Here is a 24874-nt window from a genome sequence, read left to right on the forward strand (position 1 = left end):
CAACACTCACAGATTGAATTAACTAAGGAAGAATCAGCAGCTTGTAATATCGCTGTGCGAAGAGCTGGTTTAGCATCCGACAAAACTTGGAGCACTTTAGCGTGTTTCACTCTTGGAGCCATGATGACAGAATAAACGACTAGTGATTATGCTTGCTTTTTTTGTAGGAATATATACATAATTGATATCATCGTCGGGAAATATCCGCGACCGAAAACGTACTTCTTCCGGAGTGTTCTGCTTCAGATCAAACAGCAAATATCCATGGGGTTCAGCGGTGGCATTGTAATATGCATCTTTTATAAAATTTGGATTCTCCGGGTATACTTGTCTAGATAAATAATTAATTTGGGCTCTGTCTCTTGGATTTTTGAAGCATACAATATAATGACTATTTAAAGATATATCCCTATTCCCTTTTCCCTGATGGAATAGATTTTGAGTGATAAAGAAAAGACTAATATCGCGATGATGACACCCTTTTGTAAATAAATCTGTGACTCTTTGATCGCATTCCCTCATCTGATCATCGATAATAATAAGATGAGGTCCAGAATTTGGCACAAATTGGTCAATATTAGGCATTCCTTCCCGAAATTGTACAAAACCAGGGAAATCATTGTATGCAGATTGCCATTCCCCGTAGCACACCAAAATATTGTTGAATTTTACATTTACCATTTGGGGTAAACACTGGAGAAAATGCTTCACAAAATATGTCTTTCCACATCCTGATGGACCAGCCAATATTGCAGAGAACGGGTGTTTCCACAAGCACTCCATTTCTCAAACTGTGAAGAATGTTTTAAATTACATATAATATAAAAGTCGAATGTTATGAATATTTTTCTAGTTGTTAGATTTTACTGATATGTTGTATCTTCAAATTACATATATATATATATATATATTATATTGTATTGTATTATATATATATATATATATACACTTCATCAATAAATAAATATGCGTGTGTGTCTGTATATATATATATATACACACACACACATACAGACAATTTTCTTATAGTACAAAATTCATTTTACAACAGCACAACAAATGCCAGATAGCATTGTACGCATGCGCGTTTGTAAACCCCGCCTACATATTCCGAGCATCAGCGTTGTGTTAGATAGCTCTCCATTGTTTCAACAACGATAAACAGCTTGGTGGCCCAGATCAAATTGGTTCTGGAATCTACTGTGACGTGTACCGTCTACTTTGAAGTATAAAAAGGTGAGTTGCACAATATTACTATTTAGTGTCCAGCAATGCTGTCGACTTTAAATTTGCTTCACGGGTTAATATCAAATAGAGCCTTTGACAATCATCATGTTGGGGTTTTCGCAGCTAATGAATTACCTGTACATGTGGAACTACCAGCAGCGTTGATTGTAAATACAGATCCCAAAGATAGCCCCGGGAAGCACTGGGTAGCAATTTACATAGACAGTAACTCCCGGGGGGAATTTTTTGATAGTTACGGAAAACCTCCACATGTGCATAACCATTTGCGATTTTTGGAAAATAACTCTAAATTCTATACGTACAACACTCATCAGATACAAAGTTACGGGTCTGTGTACTGTGGGCATTACTGTTTTCTGTATTTATTCCATAGAGCCTCTGGTAAACCCATGCATAAATTTCAAATTTTATTCCCAGTACCGATAAAAAACGACAATATTATAACAACTTATTTGCTGACTCGTAAATTAAATTTATAATATTCGGTACGTATACTAGAAAATATTGACAGTAAATACTGTTTGAAATTTTATACAAGTTACATATAGTCCTAATAGTATATTAATAATTTTGTAGCGTTACAGTTTACAACAGCTTACTTATAATATTTATCTTGTTTTGTGTCTTTACAGAACAATGACGCAATATCCAGAGATGGGATCTTTCAATGCTAGATTGTCCTCTTTCAGAAACTGGCAATCAAAAGAATTCCCGTTTGTAGAAGCTCTGTCCGAAGCAGGATTATTTTACATTCAAAAAGAGGATAAAACAGTATGCTTCAAATGTGGTGGAGGATTATACCGATGGAAATACAGAAACAATCCAATACTAGAACATCGTCGATATTTTCCATTTTGCCCCCTGTCTATAAACCTAATTTCAGATCGACAATGCGGTTGATGCTTTAATTAAATTAATTAATATTTGTTATCCAATATTTCCTCAATATGACGTTTATGATATTCTGCTGATTTTTCTCTCACCATTGATCTTTGTAATGCCCCGCCCTCTCCACCTTTTTTGTCCAGCACATGCTTGGTTTGCTACGCGCGCATGCGTCTCAAAAACACACCCACGCATTTCTTCAAATGTATACCTGCACGCTGCGACATGCAGTATCTCGCAGTTCTTAGTCATGGAATCCTCTATTTCGATGCCGCTGAAAAAAAGATTTCAACCGTACACTAATTTCAAAGGGGTTCTTCAGAAAGAGAGCGATCAGCATTTACCTGAAGAACAAAAACAAGTAACTAGTCTTATACGCCAGTCGATATTATTCGATCACGTCTACTATTTGAATGCTTCGAAAACAAAAGTTATCTCAATCGGACTTTCCTCTCATCTGGATTTCCAACCTGTGGTCAGGCTACACAGAAGCGGGGCGGCCGGTGTTGAACTACAGTTGCAGGAGTGGCACGCTCTTCAGGAATTGTTTCCAGTAATCGACAATTACATCGCTATTCCAGGTGAGCAGCCTCGTGTTTCCTACCCACTAAGTGAGCAACATGAATTGCTGATAACCACACTGTACAATCGCCGTCAGATCATTATAAGGAAGAAACCAGCTTACGGTTCCCTGGAGATAGTGTTCATCGCAGAAAGTTCGTGGCGGAACTTTATGAAGATATTTGTGTGCATCGAGCATGCGAAAGTTATGTGTGAAACAGTGTCGCCGTATCTGAAATCATATTTTGGAAACTGTGTGGAATCTTGCATTCTCGACCTTCGCGAACAATGTTTCGGTTGCACAGATATTTCCCCTGTCCATGCATGTAATAAGGAGAAGTTTGTGCTTTCCCATCTACATGGATGTACAAAACCTGAGCCTTTGTCTATACAAAACATCGACGGAAAAAGACTTTCCAAAGAAGTGTTTGTCTTTTGCGAGAACATGCTTGTGGAAAAAATAGTGAAACATTTTAATTCAGTGGTTGCAGCAGAAAATGGATATGATAGTGACACAATTCCTTATGTGGGTGAGTGAACAAACAAACTTGAAGAATAAAAACTTGTTAAATAACATGCTGATAAACTGGTGACACAATATAAACATTTTACATATGTATGTGTGTGTGTGTGTGTGTGTGTGCGGCTCTTTTGAATTTTGTAAATATTGGTAATAAACAGGGATAAAATATATGTCTTGGCTTTTTTCACTTATCACCCTTTTAAAAATCCTCATGGTTTATATTTTTACTGGTAACAATCGTTAATAACAACATTAATAATTAACTATATAATGAAAAAGTGTGTATTGTGGACTTGTCGAAGATAAAGCATGACAGCTTTTCTTCACACTGGTAAAACTCGGAGTTAATAACAACATTAATAATTAACTATATAATGAAAAAGTGTGTATTGTGAATTTGTCGGAGATAAAGCATGAGAGCTTTTCTTCACACTGGTAAGAATCTGTGTTAATAACAACATTAATAATTAACTATACAATAAAAAAAATGTGTATTGTGGACTTGTCGGAGATAAAGCATGAGAGCTTTCCTGCACAGCGCTGGACACGCAAAGGCAAGTATCTTTATTTTCATTCTATTTCTAACAATGATTCGCTATTTTTTCTTGTCACTATAAAAAACTAATTCAATTTTTCTTTTATCACATCTGTCGCCATTTTACTTGTTTTTGTTTAATTCCTCTTTATGCATTGAGGTTAATCGAAACATAACTTTAGACTTTTACATGGAATTGAAACATAGAATCTTGCCTCCTTTGATTGAATCGAACCTGTGACTCCTCTTTGATCACAAAACAATAGTGACGGCCATCTTGCTTATTTTACCTACTCTTTATGCATTTAAGCTAATCGGTACTGGGGCCCCACACGGCAAAACAACAGATTCTAATTTATCTTTATACATTAGCGGTAAAGTCTTTGCGTTGTAATCAAAAGGCATTTTGTTTTGATTTTTAATATCTGTTCCTGCCTAAATACTAATGGGGACTCAACACACTTCTTTTTTTTTTAAAAAAAAAAAACAACATCATTATCAGCCAATTTGACATTGTGAATCGAACCCGGGACCTTTTCATTACAGCATAAACATCCTATTTCCAATTAGTTCATTTTCTCTTTGTGCACAAAAAAGCTAATCGGAACTTTTAAACAAATACAATTGAATATCCAATTTTCACCAACATTGGGAATCGAACCCTCAACCACTTGGTTAAAACATCTCGCGGAATAAAAAACACCACCCGCGCCGCGCCGCCCCGCGCCGCCCCGCGCCGCGCCGCGCCCCGGTCGCCGCCGCCGCCGCTAAACACAAAACGCGGCCGCCATTTTGATTTTATTCAAATACTATTTATGCACAGATGGACTAATCGGGACCTATAATGGCGGGGCAAAATAATTGGCTTAATTTAACTACCTAGAGAATCGAACCCGCGACCTCTTCATTACCAGGCGACAACATTAACCACTAACAAAAGGCCGCCATATTGATTTTATTCAAACACTATTTATGCACAGATGGACTAATCGGGGACCTATAATGGCGGGACTAAACAATTGGCCTAATTTAACTACCTAGAGAATCGAACCCGCGACCTCTTCATTGCCAGATGACAACATTAACCACTAACCCAACTCGATTTTCGAACTCAACCATTTCGTTGCCTTTATTTACACCCAGGCTAATCGAGACCATTCAATATTGACATCGTCGACTTGTAATCAAGGGGTCCCAGATTCGATACTCGGTGGAGGCACATAGTGGTCCGAATCACCACTTTTCAACTGTAGCTCCAATCCTGATTAGTTTTGCCGTGCATAAAACGGACTTAAAAAACTAACTCAATCTATCAATCAATCAATATTGACTCTACCAGGAATCGAACCCTCGATGCCTCTTGTTTTACAGAGCAATAACCTTAGCCGCTAAGCTTTCGGGGTAAAGAACCTTCGGCGCCATCTTTAAATCATTTCTTCATGTCTTTGAATCATACGCAATGGTTGCGCGCGCATTTCCTCCACACACACAGAAACATACACACGTGTTAGGTTAGCATACATCAAGAAACAACGTGACAAATCCATTGACCCCCCTCCCCCCACCGCTTCCAATGCCTTCAATGTCAACAGTCACGTTCTGCTGACTCAACAATAAAATCGCTCGTACCCCGCTACACCGGATGTAACATAACACCAGGCGCATCAAATTTTTGCTGACGCGTAGGAACATAGTGCTGCCATTACTACTGCGGGATATCATGCCGAGACAAGCAAGCAGAGTTATTAAACGTCCATGAATTTTAAATAAATTCAATTCCGGTCCAGGAGAGAATATCAGCAAACGTAAATGGGTTCTGGACCCTAAAGTATCTTTTTATCTGTAAAGTTTTTCAATTCGGTCCAGGAACCTTTTTGTCCGAATCAGTTTAAATAGGGTCCAAGTTCCGTATTGAAATGAAGCAATACACAACTTGGACCGAATTTAAATTGAGCGAGAAAAAAAAGGTCCCAGTCCTGTTGCGGAACCCATTAGAAATATGGGTTCCTGGACCTCTAACAACCCTGCAAGCAAGTCCGCTGCGAAGAACGCCTGAGCACTATGCAACACACATAGATTTGTTGCATATGCAGGAAGCACATCTTTCACTTTTTTGACAGCCAGAAGCAGCAGTCTGGATTTATTTATTTATTTGCTTTATCTTACTTCGCTTTTTGTGCCACTTTTGGGTTAATTTGCGAAGATGGGGATGAGTGATGATGATATGAAATTGATGAACGGACACTCGCAAACATCCATGTCCAGGCCGGGATTCGAACCCGGGACACCTGGTGCCGTAGCGCGATGTGCTAACCACTCCGCCAGAGGGCCGGCCAGTCTGGCTTCAATGGGTTGCATGACGTGTCTATTTTTTTACATCTTACACTAGCATTATATAATTGGGATATATCATGATAAAAGAGAATGAACATTTTGGAAATTACCACCATATGCCTTGCTTACTTACTTTACTTTCGAAAGTGTACCTATTTGTAGACGAACTTGTAAACTTTATCTTAAGAAACTGTATAAGCCAAAACACACAAACTACAATTTTAATTACTTTTATTCCTTTGAGACAATAGTTAAACACTATGAAAATCTGCTACTTTATCATTAAAAAATAACAACCAACTTTTAATCGACTAGCTCAAACAATCTAAGGAGAAAATATTTGGTTGACTGCCGCGCCATCTTCTCGTCTTTTTACAAATTAACTTCCTTGATCTTTCCTTGTTCTTTATTCCTTTCTTTCGTTGCCAGAGAGAGTATCACATCTCAAATTACAGAACAGCGACGGCGCCATAGTGGGCAGATAGGTGAACGCCCCCATTAGAAGGAAAACTAGCAAAATGAAAGTTCTTTTAGCCCAAATATGCATTTTCTGAATGGTATTTAGGTATATACTCAATGTGACTGCCCTCTCAGAAAATATCCCCAACTCCATGCCTCTCATTTATTATCTTTTGTCGCGGTCACTGATACAAAAACTTTAAAGATGATTGCAAGCAGAATAAATTAACAAAAAAGAAACCTCTCATTTCGATTACATATATTAGAAACCGTAATATGTAGAAAAGTGAAAGTCTACGTATCACAAAAATAAACTAATTATTAATATATTATTTCATATACTGAGCAGAGATGGGAAGATACAACCCAAATGGGGTTCTCAAAGTTCAGCTTAGTAAAATGATCGGATTTCACACTTTGATGTTCATTACAAACGATACAAATAGGTGTTACATATACCTAGGTATATGGGGTATTCCATGTCAAAATGTTCCTGAATTTCAATTTCTTTAATTGAATGCAATACTGTAACTTTATCCTATCTTGTGAGTGAACAATCTATCTTGTGAGTGGACAATCTAGACTTGTCATTTGGATAAAAATTCATAATCAAGTTAGAAGAGAGAAGATATTTTACATATTATTAGTTTATTTTAACTTTTTCACTTACTTTTCTTTTGTATTGTGTCCCACCAGTGACACCAAAATACAATTAATTTCTCCTTTAAAAGTTACGTTCCCCTTCAACTCCACTAGAATATTCAAAGGTCAATTACCTTTTCTCTTCGTTTTTTGTAATTTATTGTCCATCATTTGACAATTCACAGAAATTAAAATACATTTATTATTAAGTAAAGAGGTAGTGTCTCGACTGTCCCACTCATGACAAAATTGTTCACTTGCAGCTACAAATCTGGGAAAGTATTTTAAGGGTAGTTATGTTTAATCAACAGTGTTACGTTTCAAATTTCATTGCACAGAAAGTGTTAAAAAAAATGTTGCTTAATTATCAGTAGAATAGTTACTTTACAAGGACGTATTTAGGGGGTCCGGACTCACCCCCCCGAGATTTATCAAGTACTAAAATTAAATAATGAAGTATATATTAATTTAGCCTTTGTTGTATAATTTCCTCTGAACTTACAGGAAGACTAGGATTATATTGGAATCATACGATTTTGAAAGACAGGAAGGACGTATCAAGGGGAGGTCCGGCCCCCCGAAAGACTTACCAAGTACTAAAATAAAGTAATGAAAATATTAGCATTTATTGCATAATCGATGGTTATTGATTTCCTCTGAACCTTTTATAAGGCAAGGATTATATTGGGATCATACAGCTTTGAATGACATTACAAAGAAGATTTATGTACATTACTACTTATAATAATACGCATAAAACATTAATCAGAAATTTTACTTTTCTCCAACTGCATCTAACATCCATTTTGTTATTCATTAAATATTCAATTATTCATCTATTTGACATTAATTTCATTGCCAGGGCACTTGTTTTTATGTAAGTTATTCCGATCTTAACTACAGGTAATCTACGTAATCAATATACGCTGTTATATCTCTATTCTTTATACAGTCTGTTTACCTATCCGTGTAATAATAAAATGATACTAATTTATAGTGCCTTCCCGATGGTGCAAAGGTAGCGTCGTCGCCTTGTAATCAAGGTGTCCCGGGTTCGATATCCGGTGGAGGCACATAGTGGTTCGGATCCCACTTTAAACTGTAGGTCCAGTCCCGATTAGCCTTCCTGTGCATAAAGTGGACTTAAAACATCAAATCAATCAAATACTAATTTATGTATTGCAATTAGTATTAATTTGATTTAATATAATTATTTTATTTTCAACATTATTATTATTCCTGAGACACTTGATTCGGACTCCCCCTCCCCCAGAAACATATTTCTAGATACGTGCCTGTCACTTTAATGTAGTCCGCGAGTGTCTCACCCGTGACAATGGAATGCCTCATATATATCTGTAACAACTAGAAAAAGGTCGTAGAAAGACCCTTGCAGTGAAGCTTGAACACTCTTTCGTACGAAATATGCTTTAAATACGACCGATATTCATTTCTCTCGGGAAATAATACTTTACAAAATTCAATTCTTTAGAAGTCTGGATCTAGAATGATTTCAAAAGTAGTACTTGCCTCTCCCGTTTCTTTTCTGAGCAGTTACGTGACTCCCAATCACCGTGAACGCTTGTTGTGAAAAGCGTGACGTGCTCAAAGTTTGAAAAAGTTAGTGACAGCAGCGCCGCATGGTACATAACTTCCGTGACGACTATATTTTTACCGATGCACGAACTCTTCTTCAAAGACCACCTGTAGAAAGGGTTCAACAGCTGCCTGGCAGGATGTATATATTTCAGGATAGAAGTTCATTGCATTCACGATAACAGTCTGCTGCAAACTGTGGCTTGTTTATGAGTTCAAGTGCACCATTCTCGTTTTCCCGCAGTACGGTAGTGACATCTTGTGTGCAGAAAACACACTATCTTCTAACCCAGGCTTTGTAAGCTTGTGAATGTATTGTCCATTGTTATTTTGGGCAGCTTTATATTGGATATTAGTGCTTTCAGTTAAGCGTGGCGATTGGAGTTAATGATGCATTGTATTTTCATTCTTTAACACCATTTTGCTCTCATTAGGCTAATTGAGACAATAAAATGGATAATGTTTTGCCACTGACGGAAGTGTTGGCCCCGCGAAGAGGATAAAACCTCCTTCCCAACTAGATGTACTTCTAAGGATAAAAGCAGTGCATTTAGTTGTATACTAAAATGTGAAGGCTCCCTTGCCTCTCCACTAATTTTTTCCCAGCGGCATCACGTGTACGGAAATTTCTTCTGCAAGCAGAATGAATCTAACTTTCATAACCATTCCGATTATATCAGAAATATAATATATATTATTAAAAATATGTTAGAAACCGTAATATTTATTTACTTTATTGATATAGAGTCCAACAGGCCGAGCCAAATTATAGTGCTCTAATTACATAATATTACTACAATAAATTCACTTCAGTGTTCCAGGAATAGTATGTAAATTGTATAACGTCATTGGAAAACTATCGATTGTGTTATTTACACTTGAAATTGTGTTGAGAGAGTTGTACGCTCTCCACACCGGAGAGGTAGAAAGAATTGACGTTCTCGCTCGGCAATCCAAGATTTTGTCCTTGGGACGCGTTTTGGAAACGGGAACATTGAATGATACGGCTGATAACAAGTTGGAATCGTCTATTATACCATTTATTACTTTATATAAAAAGAGCAGGTCATTTACTTGTCACCGGAGTGCTAGTTTGCTGAAGTTGTTCTCTGAGATTAGATTATCGTATGAATCGAATGTTGGATATTCTCCACAGGTTTTGAATTTCAGGTATCTAGGGAACTTTGACTGAATACGTTCTAGTCTATGAATTAAGTCTACTTGAGTGGGATTCCAGATTACTGACGCATATTCTAGTTTTGACCGTACGAGGGAATAGTATAGTACTTTCACTGGTTCTATTTTCGTGAAGTCGTGGCTTGACCGGATTATAAAACCTAAGTTTCTGAAAGCGTCGTTCGTAACAACTTCAATATGCTTATTAAATTTGAGCTTGGAGTCGAAGGTCACTCCCGGGTCTTTAATTTCATTTTTGAGTGTGATTTGTATATTTTTAATGCGGTATGGAAAAACATAAGGTGCTTTGCGTTTTGAGTACATGACTACGTTGCATTTTGTTGGGTTAAGATCTAACTTGTTATTTACCTCTTCAGAGGTAGTTTTTCGTGGAAAAGCTTAAGATCGTCGGCGAAAAGCAAGTTGGCGGGAAAACCAAAATTTACATGTAGAATATTACAAAAATTTTAAAAAAAAACATTACATTCTCAGAAACCATAACAGATAGAAAGATGAAACATTAAAGGAATGTACGAAGCTCAGGGTAGTACAAAGGTCGAACTCTCTGTACGCAGATGTTCATAAAAAGCAATAAGAATAGCTGCATAACAGTATATCTTAACTAAGACTCGAACGTAAGAGCAGTTTTTTTGCAATATGAGAATATGAGTGACGACACAGACGAATAAGTGAAGAAAAGCAAAGAAAAACAACCCGGGAATCGAACCGAGTACCTCTAGCTTATCAGTGTTCGTACAAACCTTGGGTAGATGTGTGGTCACTACGTGTCAACCATGATATTCACACACTTCGTAAGTACTTGTATAGGTCTCTATTAGGGTTAGGTATTGCAAATTATGTGTGTTATACTGTGATTCTCCCTGATCTTGTCGGCAGCATTTTCTCACAGCTGTAACTCAGACATGATGATGCATTTCCCGCCATATTTCTAAAGCCGCTGGTCCTGGGATCTGCTGATAAGGTACGAACACTTGTTTCATCATCAGTCATTTTCATCGTCACGACACACGATTAGCTTATAATTATACAATTCACATACGAATATTACTATCCTTATCACGTGTACCGGCAGTGACGTTGAACACTATATTTAGCATCAATTTTGATATTTTCAGCACGAGATGACACTGCTGCATCTTATATCTATGATATGTCTCCAGTTCTCTCTCCCTTATGAGTCGAAGAGTGACAGTTTGTACTTTTGGAACGAAAACTCCAGGATGTATAGACATTTATCTCCACGAAATACAGAGTCGGGAGTAGCAGTCAAAATTCCTCCTGTTGGAAGCCCCGCTACAAGCGAAGATGTTCTACACTGACATAAAAATTTTAAATAGTTCTGTTTAGGAAAATTCGAATAGAATTCGTAACCTAGAAGATTCCACTTTACACTCTGTCCAGATTAATCTATCTACGTCACAGTGCAACAGTGAACCAAACTTTCCCAGAAGAAATATATTGGAATCGTGGTATAAATTTGTAATCTATGTATTTCCAGATTAATAGTAACCGATTTAGAGTTACTTGTACACACGTGCTTCTCTCAGCAATGCCGCAGCGTGAAACTTCTTTTTGCGGAATTTGAAACCCAACGTTTATAACCGATTCACTATTTACGATTTCATATTTACTATTCATTCTATTCAATCGATCTTCCATTCATCTTACTGAATGTGGAAAACTTTCGTACTTGTAACGTAAGGAGAAACTCATTCTACAATACTTTTGAAAATAAATGTGCAACCTATGTGAAATTGTAATCTACTCCCTCTTTTACCTGAAGTTTGGTAAAAGCATTTCAAAATTTGATTTAAGTTCACTTTATGAAATGACAGGCTAATCGGGGATACACTGCAACACTTGCAACGCTTCAGCCTGCCTCTGTGGCGGAGTGGTTATCGTGAAGCGTTAAGAACCTCTAAGGTCCGAGATTCGAATCCCAGACAAGGCATAGATTTCATTCATCCTCATCGCCACGGAAAATAACGAAAATTGTGTTTGTTCGTATGGATTTCTCACAATGATTGCGTATATTTTGAATGTAACGTTCACTTTATGTCCAAATTATATCTCGTCCCACTGTTTTTGCATGGGCTTCTGTCATAGAAAATAAAGTTTACTTTTGCTGCTGAACTGACACAGACATCGAAGAAACGGAAGGATTGTTGAACAGATGTAATGTGGATTACCAACGTGGATCCTCGAAGCAAAACAGAGGAAGGACACGAGCACAGTGCGTTAACCCCTACACTACACATACACACAACATGGAAAACTCACCGTCAGACGAACAAAAACCCACGATTTGCATGAACAGAGGTCCGTTTCCAATCCATTCCCCGTCCTGTCAAGAAGTTTCAGCGGCGTTCCTTGTGCCTGAAGGGGCGAACGCTAGGGCGGACCGGTACCCTGTCCGAGAGAGGCCTCGGAAGCAGGGACCGGCGTGTCCCGTCGCCCAAGCGGGACTGCCACGGATCGGGACCCGCGCCCCTTACCCGAAGCCGCCTTTGGACCGCGCCACCCGACTCTGCAATGCAGCTAGCACACTGCAGTCCCAGCGTCACGCAGACGTGGATGGTAGGAAAGGGGCGATGACGTCACATTTATGCCGCGGGGCTGGAGAACAGAACAACAAGCTGGTATCCCTCTGCTCTCGCGTGTTTCACTTTTCTCCGCACAGACGGAGCTTATTTTATTTTCATTTGCATGTACGGACGCAAGATGTACACGAATTACTTTACAACTCCCTTAGACAAACACTTATCTGATTCGCTTTTAAACCAATCACTGCCGAAAATCCATCACTATCGCGACACAGGGTGTTTCCGGCAGGGTGCGAAATCATTTAAGACTGGTGGGGGGGAGAAGGATCTTAATCTACAAACCCCCTCCCCACAAACATACATATAAATTATACGATATACATATTTATAATGTTATTAAAAAGTAAAAATAAATTACTAAATTAAATGACTAAATTAAAAATATATTATTATTATTATTATTATTAATTACCCAAAAATAAATACATTTGTTAAAATGTATCAGATATTAATATTATAAAGTAGCAAACTTTACTAACTGGTTAAAAATGTTAATAAATTATGAAATAGTTGAAGTGGTTTTATTATGTGTAAGTTTTTATTAAGTTCTTGCTTTATGTTAATATAAATCAATTATTATTATTGATATTATTGTTTTGCATTCTTGTTTTACTTTTATTGTGCATATTGATGTAGATTTGTTAATGATCTCTTGAGTGAGAAAAAGCATTGAACACTCACAACTACACTAATTTGTGTATGTATTCGATATTATTCTTAGTACAGTATATTTGAAATTAAAAGTAATTGTTTATCTTTTGTTTGTTGTAACAAAAACTATCCCCCCCGAAAATTTTTGGTGGGGGAGATTTTTGAGGACTAGATTGTTGGGGGGAAATCCCCCGTCCCCCCATGATTTCGCACTCATGCAATATCGCGTATTTATAGTTAACTGTTAATACATTTTTAAGTTTGTACTACATGCCGCGCGTACTAGTACTAGGCGTTAAGTACTATTTGCTCGCGAGCGCACATAACAGTGTCGCTAGTGGAGGCAATATTGACTTTGCTCCCCCCTCCCCTTTACAGAACTTTGCAAGGGCTCCATACGAACAGAGTTCCATAACTTTTACCTGTAGTTTCCAGTACGCAAGTTTCTTACAGGAGTTTTTCGAAAAACTTCAACGATGACCCTCTCAATAAGGTTTCCAAGTTAATAACGTAAATCGCTAAGACAGGGGTTCCCAAACGTTTTCGTTTCACAGCGTCCTTAGTGTTTCAAGATCTTTCCGCAGCGCCTAAATCAGAATATAGGCCTATCTAACACTTGCAATGCTCACTTAGTGTGGTTAGGTTGCTTGCCTTAAGTTAAAAAACAAACACATACGGTATGCGCCAAAATATACAGTACTGAAACTCGCGCATCTCGAACACCTGGTTGCGTTTGTCGACGGGGCATAGCTCCAGCTGCACGTGTTCGCAGTAGTGAAAAGGAAGTTGTTGTTGGAAATTTGTCTCTCGACGGAGGTAAAAGTATTCATAGTTGAGCATTATTTCCGCTCATACGGAAGCGGTCGTGAAGGTGGACCGAGTTTGAAAAAGGTGACTGGTCTATATGCAACCCAAATGACAATCGTCCACTCCACATGCCCCAACCTAACCTTAGGTTTCCTGACAGTTATGCAACCCAAAAGGCACGATTGTTATTTGGGTTGCATATAGACCAGTCACTATATTGTAACATGTCTTATACTTTTGTTCATCTTTTCATTTCAGTACTGTATATTTTGGCGCATACGGTATTTCAAATTCAGAAACATTTTATGTGTAAAATGTACTAAATAAGCACATATTTGGAACAATCATATTTAAAATCACGTGTAGACTAACAAGTAGGCCTAAGTGCCATTTCAGTGAAAATATTGGACTATTTCTCGGCGACCCTGTAAGTCAGCCACGCCGCCCTGCACACTTTGGGAACCACTGCTCTAAAAAACAGAGTAAGTGGCGATCACTACTTCAACGTCTAAATTTAAACGACCCCTAAAAGCAACAATGGACTAAGCGACAACAATCTTCGTTCTGTCTCGGAAGATAAGTTTTCGAAAATTCATCTTTCAAAAAAAAGTACGATATTCCAAATTTGCTAAAATCACATCTGTGCAAAATTCCTTGTGAAGAATTCAAGTGAACATTAACGTCTAGATATCCAAGAAGAAAAAAAGACTCACGGCGTCGCAAAAATTAATGCAAATATCAGTGAACAACGAAAGGAAATCACAAGATGATTTACTTGATTTCGTCATATTGAATTTTAAACATGTCATTTTTAAGAATTTGGAATCATAGCGATTTTTTTAAACGAGAGAAATTTTCCAAAAAGCCTTTTTAGAGAAACACACACCAAAAGCCCAACGGCATCTTAAATCTATGAATTACAAGAGTGACGTTTACTTCTACACTGTCCTTTTCTGCATTTTCACTTCTCTTATGGTTTGATCTAGTGGCGGTTGGTCGTCTGACTTTATGGGTGTGCACTCGAGCTTCGGGGTCCAGAAGAAGTGTTTTCTCACCCTCTCAAATACTTGTTCCCGTTTTTGCGTACATAATGATGCTAAATGTATTGGCAACCAAAGTTATGTCCACCTTTTACTGAAAATGAGGCTATGGGAGAATTTTATTTCATGAAAAATATAAAAAATATTAACGAAATATCTCGGTGAATTTTTCGTCGATCACAAGAAGAGTGATGTTATTGGGTATAGATAATTCAACATTCGATAACCTGACAAAATCACTCAAAACACAGAAATACCGATCTACAATATTCAATATCATTCTCGATTTGCAAAATATTTAGTAAAAACTTTCTCCCTCGCTCCGCTAATAATAGTGAACAAGAATAATAATAATTTTTGCATACATCTAACAAGCAGGGCCGGGTGACTACCTCGGGCGCCAAACCGGGGAATCCTCCTTGATTAGAGCCAAATCCTAAGCGTGAGTTTATTTTTTAAGTCCACTTTATGCACTTTGGTTTTAAAAGGAGTTGGATTTATTGTTGACAAGAATTAATTGAAGCTACTGCTGAATAACTTAATAAGTATATTGCAAAATCATCTAGCAATTTAAGCTAGGAGATCATTATTGCTTTGATGGCATTATGTAGGTATTAAATAAGCACATACCTAGAAGAAACATGTTCTTTAACAGCATTAAAGTATTTTTAAAATAAGCTATTATTTTTTGTCATTAAAACCAAACTTTGACCAAGTAAATGCCCTTCACTTATCTTCACAACAGAGATGTGTTTAGGTTCGTTGGATAATTCAATCAATATTGCTTACTCGTTCTTGGGGTTACCCACATTGAATAGGAATTGGAAGAAAACTTTGTTAAAAGTAACGTCTCAGCTATTTCCGGAGAGTGAACTCTACTTCAGAGGCTGGAGATTCGAATCACTAGGTAATTTATGTTTCTTGGCACCCGTATCAGTGACGCAATTATTTGTACTTACTGGGGGCGATTAGAGGGGGACCCTGCACCATGCTAAATCTTATAGAAGGAAAAGTAAACTGTCCCCCCCCCCACTTCTAGTTTTGGGGATCTAACCCGGAACCTGTGGCGTCGTAGCGCACTGTGCTAAGGATGAGTGATGATTAGGTGAAGGAACACTCTTAAACACCACTCATGCCCTAACCGGGACTCGAACCCAAGAACTTCGGTGGCGAGATCGAAAGCCCGGCGCTCGGCTACCGATCCGGAAAATGGTGCTTTTAACCCAAAGAGATACATAAGAGGCACTTATTGGTTCATTTCATCAGACAAATAAGAAGGGCAAATCAGAATATTTGATCTCATCAAGTTGGAATTTTGTTTGAGCATTATAGGAAGGCTGACGTACCAATAGGTAGTTTATGCCGCGTCAAACCGATATTTTCAACATCTCATAGTCCACGAGATTTTATCAAGCAGGTATTGTTGATTTTAAAACATCTCCTGAGATAGATTACTTACTTTCTCCAGACAACCAGTCCCAGCAAGTTAATTTCTATTAAGGTTTTATTTCTAAAATCTTTAAACGCCTTCAAATTTTGCCTTTCTCTTTGTGGCTTTACAACTTTCCGAGAATACAGTGTTACTTACGGTATATTTTCCCACCAACTTTTCCTACTAGTACCTCAAAATTGAGGCTTCTTGATGGTGTAGTTCTAACGCTGTCGCCTTGTAATGAACACACAGAAAACTAAATGCATAATATCGATTGATGCACTAAAGTGCGTTTTATGGCTTCTTCAAAGAATCAGATTTTGATGCATTTGGGTGCATTTTTGTATGTAGTGAAAGAAACACCAAAGTGCATCATTTGATTCAAGTATGGATTTATTTCAGTCGAGATGCACTTCAATGCATCAGTTCATCATGGGCGGAGTTTGAGCTTTTGTTTTGGGGGGGGGCAGACTCTGGGAGAAGCATATGATGTACCTGAGGGTTGTTGAATATCCCCTAGCTTATAAGGGGTCCGGAGGCCTTCCCCCGGAAATTAAAAAAAAAACAACAACTTAAAAACACTTGAGTTTTATGCCTTTTAGATTTGAAAATGTTAAATTTCCTCGCTTAAGTAAACAAATATTAATTAGTACATTGGTTGTCAGTTTTAAAAGAAGCAAAACAGTAAAACAGTACGATTATTGCATTTTATTAATTTTTTATTGATACAATACTCGTATTACTTTAAAAAAGTTACGGTACAAAAGTAAGCTTCAGAAATTTTAGAAAAATTAAATTGAAAAGTTCTTTTGATGCCTCAGCAGTAACTGTTGACTCGACACAAAGTCATTTTACGTTTTTCTTTCTTCAAACTGTACACATCAATCAAATCTTCTAAGTCCCGCTATTGCGGCGCAATTACCGCACATGCCATCATGCCAAACGTCAAGATTTGCGGTATGGCTTCGTAACAAAAATGTAGTAACTGAACCTAAACATGTTTTTTTTTAGTCTCTTTTTAAGTTGGGGGGTGGGGGCAGGTCCCCTCTGGCCCCTCCAGAACTCCGCCTATGTAGTTGATGTTCCTTGATGCACCTTCCTGCATCTTTTTGGATGATGCACTTAAACGTTTGGTCTGAGCTACAGAGTTTATGTACGTTTAAGTGTATCATCAAAAAAGATGCATTCTGGTGCATCAAAACGCATCAATTGATACATAGAAGTGCATCTCGACTGAAATAAATCCACACCTGAATCAAATGATGGACTTTGGTGTTTCTTTCACGTCAAACAAAATTGCACCCAAATGCATCAAATGTGAATCTGATTCTTTGAAGAAGCCATAAAACACACTTTAGTGCATCAATCGATACATTCTGGTGCATCAATCGATATGTTGCATTTAGTTCGCTGAGTGAAGAGGGTCATGGCATACTACGGGGCTGGTAATTGTTACTATTGAATATTAGCTATTAAAATCCACTTACTGCCGTAGAGTTATGCAACCCACACAACGCTTTGCAGGGAAGCGAGTATTTCAGGATCTAGCTGTCTAATTTTATTGCCGCTGACTGTACAATGGTTTAAGCGCATGCGATACAGTCTCCAGGGCACTCTTCCCAAACTCTTCCGCCCGTGGCAGTGTGCCAACTTATCTCTCTTGGAGCCAGATCTGGCTATTTCGTGCACTCGTTCGGCTGTGAACTGGGATGCCCACCCCGTGCCCCACTATGATGCCATCACTGGTTCCGGCCCAACATAGACAAACTTTTGTCATAGTTATACATTTTGCAACTGACGTGATATTGTTATATTGGCTGCGTCGCCCCACTCCCTCTTATCTCCCCAACTACTTCTTTATAGTGCCGTGTTTGACGTGAAATTGACATAATATTGTTGTTTTCAGGGAATCCTTTACTTTTAATTCCATACGACCATCGGTGGATTATTGAGATGGCGATGCCGCCGGATCTAGATGTTGAAAACTAAGAATAAATTGTCATCAATTTAGAGTTAACAACTAACATTACCCTAGGAGGCACTTCATCCAGTCTTCGTAGATCTAGCTCCATGAAAGTCAGTTTAACTCCATTTAAGGTGAAATTTACTTCTCTTATGCGCATCAGGTTTGGCAACACTGCCAGGAGGCAAGTAGAAAAGCATTGATTATATGGGAGTATAATTTGATTCGTTCTCTTGGGAATATAAAACTTCCGATGGAATAGAAAAAGATGTCAACGGAAAGAGGGCAGTTTGAAGATGAATTTCACCAGCGGAAAAGTCGAAACTTCCATTTGATTAGCCGTAACTTGATGTTGAAGTTGATTCCCCATAAGGAATACATGGGATTACGAAAATTCTTATTAATCATATTTTTCAAACATCTTACAACATAAGAAAACGCTTCCACTTGCAACATGGAGAGAAATTCATACTCTTGGATACACCCAGGGTTTGTTTTAGTAGCAGTGCCCATTCGGGCGACATTGAAATAAATTTACAATTGGTGCGTAACTGTATCTCCTCCCCTTAAGACTTTAAGAAACTTCGAGTACCTCTGAAACCCATACGTTGCTTCTAGGGCTTCATATAAGTTAGAGACTTTTAGAAGGGGATGGAAGCACTGCTGGATTTCCCAAAATCCTTCACGTCGTGTTGTTTGGGGAGGGGAAAGGCTTATTGATTGGTTCATGTGCGCCGCTTCCGTTTGTAGAAAGGCAAGGAAGGGACTGGCGGGCGACAATTCGGGCGGGGCCGAGGGGACACGAGCCCCCTTCCTTCATTGCTCGTGAGACAGATTTTGTTTACATTTCGGTAGACGTATTACTTGCATGTGGAAGAGACAGTCGAATTCAGCTTCTAGAGTGCGAATAGGGTGTGGCAGAAGACGTGATTGGGGGGGGGGTTAAAGGAGGAACAAACTATTTAAAGGTGGGACTGGCGATTACTTTAAAAATATCTCGTGTCGAAGAATTGCTCAGATTTCAAAAAAAAAAAAAAAGTTTCGAATTTCTCCTAGTCACTCTGTGACTGAGGAGGTAAGGTGAAAGGTACAGCTACCCCCCCCTGTACACTTCATCAAGCATATAGCACAATGGTTCTCTACCTTTTTCAGTCCGGGACCCACCTTGAAGGATATTACACTTCGTGGGACCCATAAGCATCGGCGCCGGCAAAATTACTTACAGAGGTGGGCACCCAGTTTAAAATCATGTTTTTGCTAACATTGAGTACTTTAAGAAGCCCTCTTTTACGATTGCTTAAACAAATTACACATACTTCATTCTATAAAAGTAAATATGTGATTTAGAATACTAATTTACTCTAGTCTAACTAAACACACATGCCGAAATTGAAATATGCCGAAGTAGTGCGCGATAAAAGAAATGTAGAGTCTAGACTACGTACAACACGGGTTGAATTTAAATTGTTAAAAAATATATCTTAGTAATTTAAATGTGATAGGTTTTTAAGACACAGTAAATACATTTTCGAGCCCTACTTCGCGACCCACCAAACGCCCCCTCGGAACCCAGAAGTGGGTCGCGCCCCATAGACTGAGAAACGATGATATAGGGAGACGGAGAAGAAAAGGCCACATAATCACAATGTAGGCCTTTGGGAAGATGCTGTGATCATCACCACGCTCCGGTGCCTCTTACCTCCCAGCACTGTACGAATTAAGTATCTTTGCTTTTGGAGATGTCCACTCAGGAGTATTTTTGATTTCATTTCTGGGGAGGGGGTAGAATTTTTTGTTGGGGAGAGGGATGCAAACTGGTATATGTTACCAGTCAGTAAACTATTGCCTTGCGGTTCTACGTACCTTAGCTTTACAGGTTATTTAGAAACAGTATATTTACTTTCTAAGAATATCCAAACTCATACGCGAGAAAGTTATTGAACTAGTAGCACTGAGAAAACTTGACTAAATTTCTTTTGACAAAGTTCAAATTTAATGCCCATCTTACCTTCATGTTTATTTATCAGGAGCGTATATTCTAGGCTAGCTAGGTTATCTGCGAAGCCTGAAGTCTAGAGAATAAAATACAGGAGAAAAATTGATCAGAAATTGTAAACAAAATTATTCATATCAGTGAGATGATGATGGTGATTCTGGAGTTGGCAACCTTATTTATTATGAGTTGGCAACCTGATTTCCTATGAGTTGGCAACCAAATTTCCTTTTAGTTGGCAACCTTATTTCTTAAGGAGTTTGTAAACTTATAATCTCATGGAATCAATCGGGCCTATCCGATAGTACAGTGGCTTGCAATCGAAGGATCCAAAATTCGATTCCCGGTGGAGGGGAATTGAAAAAAAATATTTTTTTTTTAAAAAAAAAGTGAATTAAAGTCAAACTTTGTCTCGTGAAAATAATAATTTATAGAAATGTTCCGAAGTACAAAATTGTGTACTATATATTTTTAAGGCTGTAACGTATCATTATCACTTTTCGTATGTATATTCAGAGAGCTATAGAAGATATGCTGAAAAGTATATACGCATACTGCGAACGCATTCGCTGATTGATAAGCAGCATTTAATTTTTTTGTGAATGTTATTAGAGATCGTACAGCATCCACGCGCGTCGCAAAGCATCTGGATGTAAAGAGTAGCATAAAAGTCATATAACGTTAGTCATAAACACAGTACTTGCCTTAAAATACGTACGATTCATATTTCACCCCGGATTGGAAAAAAACACTCCATCTTAACCACCGACGAAACTGTCTGAATGTTCTCTCACAATTAATACATAAACAATGGCATACACACAACAGACACACCTGCACACAACGTATTAATTCACCAAAAGGACCTACATTTGAAAATCTACAATAATACAATTAAAAATGTTAAACGTCGGGTCATTTTCATGCACGCAGCATATGCTTCGCTTCACGCTTGTTGTGGTTTGCTGGACTGAGCCGGACCACGTGCGGATTTGGCCACATTTCCCATCATGCTCTGCGCCGCTGACGTCACATTGAATATCATCCATTCCGTACGCTATCTAGCGTCATCTGTGCTAACTATTTGGCGTTCGAGCGAAATCCTCTCTCTGCAGCAGTCTAATATAGATATATTGTACTGTGTGTGTGAGAGAGGGGGGTAATCTTATTACAGTCATGAACAACGAAGCACAGCACATCTGATAATATTTCTCACAGCCTTGAGCCAACTAAAAATTATGGACTCAACTCGCAAGGCCTCCTGTGTCGTGATTCTACCCCAAATGGCCTCGGAGAACACTTCACCCCAGAAAAAAAAAATGCGCGCGTCAAGAAAACGCGCGTGTTCATGCAATGTATTTTCCGTGCTTAGGGCATTGCGCCACAGACACGGCGGCACCTTCTCTGCGCGACAACTGGAGGCCCCTCCCCCTATTGTTCTTGGCGCGTGCCGACGTGGGGGAGGGGGTTAAACACCATTTCGAATTGCAATGCTGAACATGTGCGAAACCGAAGCTAAGTGTGAAAAGCGCGAAAGCAATGATCAAACCGCGAAACTTATTAGGCATGCATAAGCAATGAAACGAAATAATAGTTTAACTTGTGATCGAGAAATTGCACTTTATCGATATATCACGGTTTAACTACAATCGAGGAATAGCAGTTTAACAGGTGACTCACAGGCACATATTCAGTGGAAAGGCTAAGGGGTCTGAAGCCACCCCCGAAATCCTACAAATATCTCATTTAAATAGTGTATAGTGGTAATTAATTTTACTTCTTTAGCAGCCCGTATAAGTTGAGATATACTGCAAAATTCATTTTCAGGGCTTCTATCCCTTCTTTCACCTTTAGATGGCAACTGTTGATAAGCATAGGCGTCGGGAGGGGGTCTAACGGGTCCGTCGAGCCCCCTGGATATTGACATCGTTCAAGTTAAAAAAAGGCATAAATTTGTCACTTTTATTGTTAATAATAGAAATAAAGTTATAACCAAAGTAAAAACTGCATTTCATCGAAAAAAGTTTAGTGTATACGAGGGTCACTCTGAAAGTTTTGAGAATCGACAACAATAAGCCAACGCAACACGCTGCTGGTGTTTCTATATTTAGATTGACATTTCAATAGCAAACTCTGCACAAGTTTCAACTTGCTCCAACAATGGGTTGAGTCAGCATGATAGTTTACACAGCAGCAGTTGAGGTTTCGTTTCGAGCAAGGATGGATCTGAAACGAGAGCATTTCCGCGCTATGATTTTTTATGACTTCAAAGTTGGTTTAGGTAAGAGTGAGTGTCGTGAAAGACTGCACCGTTCATTTGGGGATCTTTGCCCTTCACAAGCCACCATCTATCGATGGTTTGCAGAATTTAAGAGAGGAAGGGACTCCATTGAAGATAAAGATCGTTCAGGGCGGCCTGCAACAGCCACAACAGATGAAAATGTGGCGAAAGTTGAACAATGTTGAGAGAAGATCAACGATGCACATATGTGTAGATTCAGACAAGCCTAATAGAGGAACCAGGTTATAGTTTTATATTCTACCATTTAATCCAAAGAATAAATGGATCCACATCTTCCAAAATTTATAGTTATCTTTGTGAGAAGTCACACAATATATACTTGAGTAAAATTTACTTTCAAAGCCCTTATTTGAACGGAACGTGTAAAACGTAATAACAAAATACAATAACTATGGATTTCAGTACACTAACTGTACAAAATGTAAGAAAAAAATGGACAATAGTTGTGTTGGATATTCACTCATACTTTGGATCGGGTAGCAACGTCTCACCATTTGTAAAATAACAATAATAACAATAAATTTGGATTAAAATTGGTTTATTTTTAATAACTTATAATAGTTATTATTGTAAAATAACAATTATAACCGTGGTGCAAATTATTTATACTAATCAATGGCCTGACCCCCTATACAAATATTTCTGGTGACGCCGCCCGATATAAAATTCTGGATACGGGCCTGGTGACAGAAATCACAGTGTCACCTGTGACATAAAAACTATTTATTTCCGTCACTGTTTATACGCCCGAACTGCACTTCTCCCCAAAGCCAGTCTATGTAATACGAGTTTGACTTTTTCAACAGCGTACCTTGAGCTAAACTAGGGGAAAGATATGTCTTTTTCATTTGGCAAGGACAACTCAGAGAAACGACTTTCAAATGATCAACAGGTGTACTTGAAATTCGACAATCAATCTTCCCCCTCCCCTTGTTCCCCATCTTGGAAGTTTGAAACATGTCTGAAAGTAGAAAGAGGGTGGGGTTCCATGTGCAACGCTGGAATGATCGCTCCAACGGGAATTTATGCCGAAGAAACATCTCATAAAACCTTGTACCTGTGACAGATGGATGATCTATGGATACACACTACCATCTAGTGGTGGTTTTTGAAAGCAGTAGTTTCATTTCATCATGGCAATGGCAAGCTATCATTGCTTAATTGGTTCTAATTCCGATCACTGTTTGCACTGTACGAATTAAGCTTTTTCCTTTGGGGGGGATGCCCACTTAGTCTCGTTTTTGTTATTTCATTTCGGGGGGGGAGTAGTTAGTAAACTAAATTATTGTTTTGCAGTTCTAAGTACCTTAGAAAAGTGATTCTTACCTAGGACATTAAATCTTATGAGGGCTTCCCGATGGCGCTGTGGTAACGTCGTCGCCTTGTAATCAAGGGGTCCCGGGTTCGAAACCTGGTGTGTATAAAATGTACTTCAACAAATGGCTCTACTGTTTATGGAGGGATATAATGGCATGGATAATTAGGTCTATTTGAAGCCCCTACTCCCGCTAATTCGCCACTATCGTTGACCCAAATTGTAGTATATTAATTACACAAGAAAAGACTTACGTCATCGATCGCTCCTTGCCTAATCCAGATAAGATAATTGTGTCAGATGGCAACCTTTGATCTGCCATGCTGTACGAAGGACACTTGAGTTTCGTCACGCAAGGAGCAGCAATACGTGTTGTAATGAGTTCTAGCGCAACATATGTCGCCTTGACGTACAGAACGTCACGCATACACCGAGGCCAGACCTAGAGACCGACTGATAACACACTCCATTGCCGCTATAGTCGGATTAAAAATTATAGATACTCGAGTTTGAACTCCAATTAAAAGTTAACCAGTAAACCTACATAAAAACGAGTTGCATCAAAATTTAGCTTTGTCAATTCTGCGATAATCTATACTAGCCAATTGTTTTTTCGAGTATGCCTTCTATTTTTTATCGTCGTGAGAACAGAAAAAGGTTTTTTTGGAGGTTTGCAAAGGATCGCTCCTTTTCAAATTCTAAAAACAGGTTGTCTCGTCGTCTTACTATTATTATAAAGACTAACGTTAACTTAACAACGTACTATATTGTACAACACGAACACGAAG

General features: G+C 38.4%; 1 protein-coding gene across 4 annotated transcripts in view; it reads right to left on the reverse strand.

Moving 5' to 3' along the window:
• Positions 1-24874, reverse strand: part of LOC146002524 (fructose-bisphosphate aldolase-like) — a 205290-nt gene that overhangs the window by 71811 nt on the left and 108605 nt on the right. Inside the window, exon 1 of one of the 4 annotated variants that reach the window (XM_083140432.1) lies at positions 12261-12492. The exons of the other annotated variants lie outside the window; for them this stretch is intronic. The gene's annotated coding sequence lies outside the window, so the exon portion shown is untranslated. Of the gene's footprint in view, positions 1-12260; positions 12493-24874 lie in introns of those variants that run through there. 4 annotated transcript variants of the gene reach the window in all.

Source organism: Lepisma saccharinum, chromosome 18 (genome assembly GCF_977018435.1).
Source record: "Lepisma saccharinum chromosome 18, izLepSacc3.1, whole genome shotgun sequence".
NCBI lineage: Eukaryota > Metazoa > Arthropoda > Insecta > Zygentoma > Lepismatidae > Lepisma > Lepisma saccharinum.